Here is an 11,308-nt window from a genome sequence, read left to right on the forward strand (position 1 = left end):
ACCAAATCCTTCTGGTATTTTTTTTGTTCAAATTAATTAGACGGCATGATTAGAATTTATTTAGTTTGGTTTGATTTGATTGTGATTTATTGGAATAAATGGGCTTGGATTTGTTTGAATTCATCTGTTGTGGAATTTTGCAGGGGAGAGAAAGAGAGTTGTGCTCTTATGTGATGGGGGGATGGTTTGTGGTTGAATTCTGTTTTCTGATGGTGTTGTGATGTATTTTGATTCATGAATAATGAACCATTTCTTGTATGTTATTTGTTGCAGTTAGTAACTCTCTATAACTGTTATAGCGGCTTTTCATTGATGAATAATGAACCATTTCTTGTATGTTATTTGTTGCAATTAGTAACTCTCTATAACTGTTATAGCGGCTTTTCAACATAGTGATAGTATCTTTCTATATCTATGTTAGTATATTTTCAACATGATGTCAATAGCTTCTATTTTCATTTTCATTATTTCAAGTTAGCAGCTCTGTGTAATTGTTCTAGTGGCATTTCGATATCGTGATAGTAGCTTTATGTGTCTATGTTAGTATATTTTCAAGCTAATGTCAATAGATTTTTTTTTTTTTAAATCAGTAGCTCTCTGTAACTATTATAGTGGTTTTCCATCATAGTGATTGTAGCTTTCTGTACCTATGTTAGTAGCTCTCTAATGTTAGTGAGAGTAGCTCGTTGCAGTTAGTGACAGTAACTTTTGTTGTTGGTAAAAGTAGTTTTTGCTATTGGTGAGAGTAGTTTTCTGGTGTTGGTGAGAGTAGCATTTGTTACTGATGAGAGTAGTTTTTGGTATTAGTGACAGTATCTTTTGTTGATGGGGATAATAGCTTTTTGTTTTGGGGAGCATATGTTTTTTTCGTAAGAAGTGGCTTTTGTTATCTCGCCGAAGGTTGCCGGAAATCTCACCAGAGTAGCTTTTGTTGCTAGTGACAATAGCTTTTGTGACCTCGTCAGAGGTGGTTAGGAATCTCACCAGAGTAGCTTTTGTTGCTAGCCACAATAGCTTTTGGTGTTAGTGACAGTAGACTCATCAGACAATACATGACTTTTATTTGTTTATGTCGTCTGAAAAATCAGACAACAGAAGTGTTCTGTCGTCTGATACCCCCAAGACACGACACTGTACTAGACAACAGTTTTTTTTTCTTCAGACGGCAGAACTGTTCTGTCGTCTGATAGACTTTTTGGCATAGTGCGTGTTGCAAAGAATCGAAAAGTTATCAGTCATAAGGATCTGATTAGGGAATGTGTTGAGCAAGTATAGAATTTCATTGTACCTACATTTTGTTAAAGATGACTTACTGGGTTAATAGGTAGACTAGCTCGATGCAAATATAATCGAGCTAGTCTACCAATAAATGGTGTCACTGCATCGGCTAGTTGCATGTGACACCACTCTACATTTAGGATGTATATGGCGATGCATTATGAATTTTTGATTGACTGTTTGTTTGGAAATTACAGGAAGTACAGGTTCTTGGCTTTGATGGGGCTTATAGTGTGCACAATTTCCTTCGGGGTCACTCTTCTTCTTTGAGGATAAACTAAACCATCATGATCGTGAGGGGCCTTTGCCTATGCTATCTAGCTATCTCGTATTTGGTATTACAGTTAATAAGAAAAGTGCAGGAGATAGGGAAGAGTACCGTATGTAGTGTTTGTTTTTTGTAGGCTTTCATGTCTATGTACAAGTTGGAGTCATCAGTTATGTGAATTACATTTACTATTAGCAATCAAACTACTTCTGGTCTGTTTTTCCCCATTTGTTCAGTGCATAATGATGTGATCTCGTCAATTTTGGACACAGATCAGGAGAAATGGCTAAGTTGGAGCTATATCGAAAATTTACCAACTCTCTCGCAGTGTCTGTGCTTCTGTCAGTGGCCTGGATTGGCTTTGAGGTATTATTACTGATCATAGAATCATATATTCTGTAAATTAACAATTCCATCTGGTGCAATGAAATATACTGTAACTGGCATGGAGTGTGTAGTTCCTTGACTCGTCTGCTTATTTCAAGTAAAAGTAATCATAAGATCTACTCTGAATTGTGTTGATTCAGCTATATTTCAATGCAACCGATCCATTGAGTGAGTTTTGGCAAATCGCCTGGGTTATTCCTGCATTTTGGACTGCTTGCCTACGCTCTCTTGGCAGTGATATGTGTCCTCTGGGCTCCATCAAGTAACCCAACTAGGTATTTTCTTTGACGTTGTGATTTTACATTTTCCTGATCTTGTTTACATAATAATAGTAATATCTATGTACTTATCAAGAGAGATGTACGGATGTATTTGATGGATGCTTACATTGTTTGATTTGACTGGCGTAAAGTGTGATGCTGTCATCATAAAATAGCAGAAAGAGAGGCCTGTTGTTTCTCTATTATCTTGTGCATTGAGTGGTATCTTTAACGGAAAATTTGCATCATGAGTGCATTGATATTGTTTTTTTCAATGCATGGAGCTATCGGACTTTTGCTCTTCTTATGTTGCCTTGGCACCACAGCCTGATAGTATAATATTTTGGTCTGGAACTTGCAGATATGCATACTCAGAGGAGACAGGAGACGACTTTGATGAGGAGGGCGTCTCATTAACAAGTGGTGCTTTGAAGGTGAGCGGAGATACAGCAGCTATGCGAGAATTTAACAATGGGCTTGCAGAAGTTCTGGAGGAGGATAAGCGAGAATAGAGATGTAATCTTGCCCCGTAGAAAAGAGAATACCATAATGAAGCTTCAATGTCATATCCTGGGGGTGCTTGTAAATCTTGATACACAATCCATGTTGTATTATGTAGAGAGAGAATAGGTGAATAGTTATGGTACGAACATATGTGAAGACAGGAACTTACAAGTAAATTTTAAAGCTGTGCTGTAATTGTCTGATCACCTTCAGTTCAGGCAACAATGGAACGAAGATCTTCTAGTTCATGATTATCCATTTACATTTTCTGCTCTCGTGCATATTGCATACTTTCTAGGTCGCTCGCATCTTCTATGATATACATGCTCCTTTTTTTTTTGAATAAAATGATATACATGCTCTTAGAAATGTAAAATTATTTCCCAGATTAAAGAATAATAATAATAATAACAAATAAAAATTAGAAAGTGAAAAAAGACAGGAACTTACAAGTAAATTTTATTATTTTAAAGCTGTACTTTAATTGTCTGATACCGTTTTTGTATATCTTGAATGTTGGTACAATCTTCACATTTTCAATGTTCGCAACTGCTGGGCTTTCTTCAATGTCAACCTGCAATGCATCACCATAATAAGTATATAACCTTTTTCTCAGTATACTTCAGCGAAACTAATGAGGCATGCAAAGTATAATTAAAGTGATACGATGCAAACTTACCTTGAGGAAATTTATGGATGGGTAGCGGCCACAGAGCGTGTCCACAAAAGGTGATATTTGCTTGCATTGCAAATCAGATGCTGCTTGGAAATGGACCACGGAGACACCTGAAATATGAAATGTTTAGACACTTGTACAATTCGGCCTTGGCTTGAGCCCGGGGATTTGCTTAGATTTGGGCTGACCAAAGCCACTTGTTTTGCTTCCAAAATTGAAAACGAGAATCATCATCACAACCAAAAACTCGAAATAAGATTGCATGGAATAAATCCTTTCCATAAATCCTTGCCAAATTTGCAGCCTAGCCTCATGGTTTAAGGGAAAATCGGGTTCATACACCAAAATCACAAATCAAAAATCAAAAATTCGAATTTCATAAGAAATAAGTGTAGATCAGAGGAATAGAGGCTAGATTATGAGGGATATTACCTTGATTTGAACTTAGAATGAAGAAATCTCAAAAACCTCCAAATTAGCTTCGGGTTCTGGGGTTTTTGGAGGATTGAATGGCCAAATTTTATGATTTTGGTTGGAGAAATGGGTAGAGGGAATGAAGAGGAGAAAATATGGAAACTTTGGTTGGATCGGAGTTCCGGCGACGGCGGCAACACGAAGGCTGTGGGGCGGCGTCCGAAGATAGAGGGGGAGTCGGATGAGAGAGAATGAGAGCTGAAGAGATAGGGGAAAGTGAGAAAATGATGTTTGAGGCTAGGATTTGAGGGAGTGTGATCCTTATATACCTCCCCCTTTTAATGAGTGCGAAAAGTCTAATTTGCCCCTCCTTTTGGGCCAAGTGGGCTTGGGCTGCTCCTAATTCCTTTTTCTCGTAATTTTCCTCAAGTCCACTCCGAAAACACAACTCTAAACATCCTTATTTCTCTGACGCTTCACCGAATCCTCTCGGGAAATTTTCTGGGCTTGTCCTAAACCACGGTACTTCAAGAAAAGTTTTCTAGTCCCAAATTGGATTTTTCCCCAAATTCTTAATCCTTTAAAATAGCCTCAAGGTCTTAATCTAAGGGCGAATACTTTCGTACCTTACAAATACATAGTTTCATATGTTGTATGATAAATAAAATAAACAAGAAAAAGTACGGAGGTCTACAGAAATGTTGACCGCGTTGCGTGGCGTGAACGACATTGAGTTTTGTCAGCGGCTTAGTGCGAGGGGATCTGAGTTCATTTGTGGTCGACTCTGGCCTGCTGGTGGCATCCTCACGGGCTTTGTGGTGGCAATAGTCTCTTGTGGCTTCAGATTTGCTTGAGCAGGCGACGGCTTTTGATTGCACGACGACAGTGGCAGAGATGCTCGAAGTGGGGTGGCATTTTTCTGCTCATGAGAGGTGAAGGAAAACTAGGCTGGGCTGGTTGTTAGGCCTAGGGTTTCTGACTTTCATTGGGCCTTTTGGACTTTAAATTAGGAAGATTTTTTTCTTTCTAGTGATTCTCCTTTTTAGGGAACTCCATTTTAGTAGCTTAGTCTATTTACAATAATTCTCTATTATTTTAGGGAGCTATGCACTTTTATGTGCTTTTAGAGAATCTTCTGGAGTAGTATCGAAGGAAGAAATCCGCTTTTCGATGTATCGATCTAATGTCCAATTAGTGGACCTAGTTCTATATACCATTGCAGGTACTAACACATCTTTTTATCTGTCTATAGATGGCAGTGGAAGGATATGTAATTAATGGTCATTCTGGCTTGAGATGAACATATTGCCTCCCCTACGGGTTTGGTTAAAAAAAAAAAAAAGGACTTCCAGAATAAAAGAGAAAAAAAATTAGGATTTAAATAAAGCCATCAGCAATTGATCCTTGGTTGATGGCAAAAAAAGAGAATTAATGTAACGCTAGTGTGGAAAACAACTTACTACTAAATTGCACAAAAACTGTATATATTAGAAAAATGAAAAACATGTTATAAAGTATTGACTTACTTTGTAAAGAGTAAGAAATATATAAAGAGAGATGAGGGGAAAATGGAGAAGTATGTTATTCAGTCTTAGAGGCCTCCCTTATATAGAGATAGGGTTTACATGATAAGTGTTCAAATTATTGAGATATTACATGTAGGTCCCTAACTAATAACGTGGACAGCCACATAAGAATTAATATTTACAACACTCCCCCTTGGATGTCCGCCAATTGATGATGGTATTGGACGCGCTTACTGTTGCCTCGTTAAAAACCTTGCCATGTAACAAAAATCTAATGGGATAAAATAACCCTGGTCGAAGGATAAAAAGAGCACAATGCGCATATGTCCTAGGTAGCATGTTTCTTGATGCTCCCCCTGATTGAAATCTCCCCCTGATCTTTGCATGCATCGCTTGATAGCTTCGAGAGTCGTTTCAATCCAATCCCTTCCACTAACTTCTGGAAAGTGCACTTAGGTAGAGATTTGGTGAATAAATCAGCCAAGTTTTCATCAGATCGAATTTGCTTCACTGCAATTTCTTGATTCTTTTGAAGCTCATGGGTGTAGAAGAACTTTGGTGCGATATGCTTAGTCTTGTCACCTTTGATGAATCCTTCTGTAATCTGAGCAATACAAGCAACATTGTCTTCATACATCACTGTTGGATTGTCAGTTACTGAAGGTAAATCACAAGTGCTTCGAATATGGCGAATCATGGATCTTAACCAAAAACATTCTCGGCCAGCTTCATATAATGCAATTATTTCTGAATGATTAGAGGAAGTTGCCATGAGTGTTTGCTTGGATGATCACCATGAAATTGCCGTGTCTCCACAAGTAAAAATATATCCTGTTTGAGAGCAACCTCTATTCGGACAAGAGAGATATCATGCATCAGCATATCCAACAATCGTGGGATTATCAATAGATTTATTTGTATAGAATAAACCCATATCTGTTGTACCACGAAGGTAGAGTAAAATGTCTTTTACGCCTTTCCAATGGCGTGATGTTGGAGCAGAGCTATATCTTGCCAACACACTAACTGCAAATGCAATGTCTGGTCTTGTACATTGTGCAAAATAAAGTAGGGCACCAATAACACTAAGATATGGTACTTCTGGACCAAGGATAATTTCATCATCTTGTCTTGGACGAAATGGATCTTTCATAGTGTCAAGACTCCAAACAACCATTGGGGTACTCAGTGGGTGAGCCTTTTCCATACCAAATCTCTTCAGAATTTTTTCGGTATAAGCAGATTGATGGACAAGAATCCCACTATCCAAATGCTCAATCTGCAGCCCAAGGCAATACCTTGTTATTCCAAGGTCTTTCATTTCAAATTCTTTCTTAAAATATTCAACAGTTTTTCCAAGTTCTGAAGAACTTCCAATCAGATTCATGTCATCAACATAAACTGCGACTATTGTAAAACCAGAATTTGATTTCTTAATGAACATGCAAGGACATATAGGATCATTGACATATTCTTCCTTAAGTAGATACTCACTGAGGCGGTTGTACCACATTCGTCCAGATTGCTTCAATCCATATAAGGATCATCTCAGTTTGATTGAGTACATATTGCGTGGTTTTGTAGTCGCTTCAAGCAACCTAAGTCCTTCTGGGACTTTCATGTAGATATCAGTATCTAACTCACCGTATAGGTATGCAGTAAAAACATCCATAAGTTGCATATCAAGCATTTCCGAAACTACTAAAGTTATTAGATAGCGGAATGTGATTGCATCCATTATGTTTCCTCATAATCTATCCCAGGCCTTTGTGAAAAACCTTGCGCAACAAGTCACGCTTTATATCTTGCAATCTCATTTTTCTCATTACGCTTTCTTACAAATACCCATTTATATCCAACCGGTTTGACATTGGGTGGTGTTTGGACAACAGGTCCAAAAACACTGCGTTTTTCTAGAGAATTTAATTCAGTTTGGATTGCTTCTTTCCATTTGAGCCAATCATGTCTCTGTCTACATTCATTAACAGAGCGAGGTTCAGTGCATCGCCTTTTATTATTTCAGTAGCTACTGCGAATGAGAATATATAGTCTATGATCATATCTCTACGATCCCACAACTCATTGGTGTACACATAGTTTACAGAAATTTCCTTATTTTCAGGTACCTGAGCCTCTTCATGAGCTAGTGTCTCACCAATGTCATTCTCCTCTTCTGTAGTCACAAAATCATGAATTGTGGATCGGACATTAATGTCTTGCCCAATATTCTCTTCAGGGGCGATTTCATCATAATTCAGATGTGCCTTTGATTTCCTCTTTCTAAGAACTGAATCTTTTGAACCTACAGGTCTGCCACACTTCAGGCGTGCAGCAGATGGCTCATTAGCCGCCACATTATTTTGTCCAATTTGGACATTAATTCTTGTAGGTGCATTTATTGCTGGGATATGTGATCTTGTCAGTTTTGCTGTGTCAGTGAATGCATCAGACATTGTGTCAGCAATATTTTGAAGGTGCAGAATCCTTCATAGCTCAATTTCACTTTGTTTGGTATAAGGATCAAGATGAGATATAGTGGGTACAGTCCACATTAATTCACGACGTTCATTTAGAACAATCTTATCTCCCCCTAACGGCGGGAATATTGTCTCATCAAAATGGCTATCTGCAAACCGTGCAGTAAAGGTATCACCCGTCATGGGTTCTAAATACCTAATAATGGATGGTGAATCAAAACCAATATAGATTCCCGATCGACGTTGAGGGCCCAATTTTGTACATTGTGGCGGTGCGATAGGCACATAAACAACACAACCAAATGTTCAAAGATGGGAGATATTGGGCTGGCTCCCTGAAACAAGTTGTAATGGGGAATATTGATAGTTGGCTATTGGCCTCAACCGAATTAAAGCTGCTGCATGCAAAATTGCATGTCCCCATGCAGAAACTGGCATCTTTGTTTTCATTAGCAGAGCGCGGCTGGGAAAAGCAGCTGGCGCTTGGTGTAGCACTCCAATGAGTAAGTGAGGGAATTCCACTCCAATGAGTGTGGAAAACCGCTAATGGTTTGAGTGAAGGCAACTTGAATTAGAATACTGCTCTTGTTTAGAAGCCCAAAGAGATCAATGTTTTGTAGTCCATTGCTGGGAGAAATTGAGTATGGGCAGAAAAGAAGAGAAAAAGAGAAGGAAAAAGGAGAGTCCACATGGTTAAGGATGACGATGATGCGCAGATGCAAAAGTCTCTGGATTTTGTTAACGGTATAAGGACAAAATAAAGTCAATTGTTTCTGATTTCTAGTACAGTTCTGGATTACAGAGATCTAGTGCTTAACTTGTATATATGCATGGTTACTGTCTCATAGCATACATGTATGTATACAACTAAGTGAGCCTTGTATCTTTAAATAGAGCCATCAGAGCGAGTCTTAATTTTGTATATCCATTTACAACCCACAACAGACTTTCCAAGAGGAAGATCAACCAAATCTCATGTGTGAGTTTTATCTAGGGCTTGTAATTCCTCTATCATTGCTTGCTGCCAAACAGGGTTAGAGCAAGCCTCACGATAAGACGGAGGCTCGATCTCATATAAGAGAAGAATAGCAGAATAACAATGAAAACCCTCTAGAATAGTGGATGGTTGTCTTATCCGAGTAAAACAACAAGGAGGTGGATCCTCCTCAGAAAAGGAGGTGAGAGAGATGGAGGACAAAAGTTAAGTTGCTAGCATTTGGTTTCGGGTTATGGGTTTTAGGAGTCTTCGATTTGGACCCGAATGAGTTCCGTCGTTACAGAACTTCAAATGTTCAAATAGAAAACAAACCCTCAGCAAAATCAACAAGAGAAACTATAAATCCACCCAAAAATTGAGAATCTTGGAACTCACAAATACAAAAAAAAAAAAGAACTTTTTTTTTCCGATAAGAAAATAAAATTACAGCGAAGAGCCCCTAAAACAACCTAAACCAAGAAAGTCAAAATTAAAAGCATGGAGGACAGAAAGAGGGAGGCCATGATGCCAGCTGGCTATGTCTGTGTCGTGACCCAAATCCACAAGAGCATCTGCAACAAAGTTCGCCACACGCCAAACGTGCTTGAATTCAATGTTCGAGAAATGAGAAGCCAACATTTTGATATCAAAAACTAGCATTTGAATCTTCCAAGGAACTGTGATCTTATTGTTAACATAGTCGATCAAGATCTTTGAATCGCCTTCAACTTTAATTTTTTACATACCATGAAGAAAAGCAGCATGTAGACCTGCTCTGAGAGCCAAAGCTTTAGCTACAAGGACATTAGAATGACCTGGTCTCTTAGAAGAGGTAGGATAGGAATACCCTGCTCATTCCGGATAATAAAACCTACAGCACCTTGTTTGTGATGTCGCACAGAACCATCAAAGTTGAGTTTAACAAAATTAGACGGAGGCCACTTAATAATAGTATTTAGTAGAATGAGCTTTTTGAGAGTGAGCTTGAACAACATCAGAATTTCTTGAATAAGCCAGGAACATATTAGCAGCAGCAAAAGCAACTTGAATAGCCTCTTTACGAACGTTTCTGAAAATTTACAAAAAAAAAAACTTTCAAAACAAGAATTTCACTAAGATATAGTAAATTCAAAAAGCCCATATTTGTTTTTGAAATGAATTCAACGAGTAATAGGATCATACAAAATAATATCAAAGTAGGGAGGAGGGAAACGAAGAAAGATTGGGTATTAATTAACCTCTGGTTTTATAACAATCTACATGCGGGTGTTGGCAAAGTTCACCGATTGCAGTTTGTTGGAGACAATCTGTCCAATTCTTATATAATCAAACTCCACTATTTCGAATTTCCAAATATAGGAATCCCTCCCTTGTCTATATATTAGCATATATCCCACAAATTCAACCGAGTTTAACATAAAAGGCCTATTCTTCTTATTTGAGTACTTAAATGCAACTTACTCGCAATAAGGGCATTGTCATCAAAGAAGTGAGAAATATTTGAACCCGAAATTATCGTACCACGGGGATTGAAAAGCTAACTCCAATCCTTGGTTATGCTGATTACTAAGTCACTAACAATTAACAAAGAACCTAAAAAAATAGCACCAAGCTATTTACATGCTCGGCTCGGAACAACCAAGCCTAAAATGATCAAGAGAACCACAAGTGAATGCAGAAACTCACAACCAAGTGGTATTGACAATGAAAGTGGTTTGTGAAATTTGATTTTGATTGCGAAAAATAAAATTGACAATTGAAATTGCAACTAAAGATAAAGATAATAGAAACCTAACAAGATATGGAAATTAGGTCACTAGGGTATCCTCCTAGCCAAGTTTAATGCATAAATATGCTCCGACAATAGTTACTCATTTCATAATGGCATCAAGAACCGTACCCGAGGCTTTTCGAGGCTCATGGGTCATTAGATTCCTTAAAGGGTATTCCTACTCCGGATCAAGGTCGTTGAAACTCAATTGGGACAATCTAGAGCCTTGTTAAGGCCTCTAGTTGCACCAAAAGGCGAAGAGTCCTAGAATCAAGGTTCTCAAGCTAGCCAATACGGCAATCGAAATTGGTATTGTAGCTAACCATGTTCTAAACAAGTGTACTAGCCATAAATTAGAGAAGTGATTAGGTCCCCTAATTTGTTCTAGACATGCTCATCTACACATTCAAGAGTTAATCAAGCTCCTAAGCATGCATCTTAGCCAAATATTATAGAATAGAACATATGCCAAACACGAAATTGAAAACCATTAAATCAAAACATATTTATTACATTAAATCCATGCTAGGGCTCAAACCCTAGCTTCCTAAATAGACTACTCACAACCCATCCACAATTCAACAACAATATTCATCAATTAATTAAAGAGGTAAAGGTGAAGAATAGTGAAAAGTAACAAGAACAAGTCACAAATTGCTATGGAGCAATTATGACAAGCCTTGATTTATGGCTTCCCACTATACCCAATCTCAAGTCTTGATGTAGATGAGATCCCTTGAAGCTCCTTGAAATCCCTTTGAGAAATTGATG

General features: G+C 38.0%; 1 long non-coding RNA gene across 1 annotated transcript; it reads right to left on the reverse strand.

Moving 5' to 3' along the window:
• Positions 1–2,082: 2,082 nt before the first annotated feature.
• Positions 2,083–4,054, reverse strand: LOC121050677. Its single transcript, XR_005803572.1, has 5 exons — positions 3,806–4,054; positions 3,377–3,483; positions 3,148–3,271; positions 2,867–3,026; positions 2,083–2,781 (listed from the first exon to the last, which is right to left on the reverse strand). It is a non-coding gene; the product is annotated as an uncharacterized LOC121050677 (long non-coding RNA).
• Positions 4,055–11,308: the final 7,254 nt, after the last annotated feature.

This window comes from Rosa chinensis, chromosome 1 (genome assembly GCF_002994745.2).
Source record: "Rosa chinensis cultivar Old Blush chromosome 1, RchiOBHm-V2, whole genome shotgun sequence".
NCBI lineage: Eukaryota > Viridiplantae > Streptophyta > Magnoliopsida > Rosales > Rosaceae > Rosa > Rosa chinensis.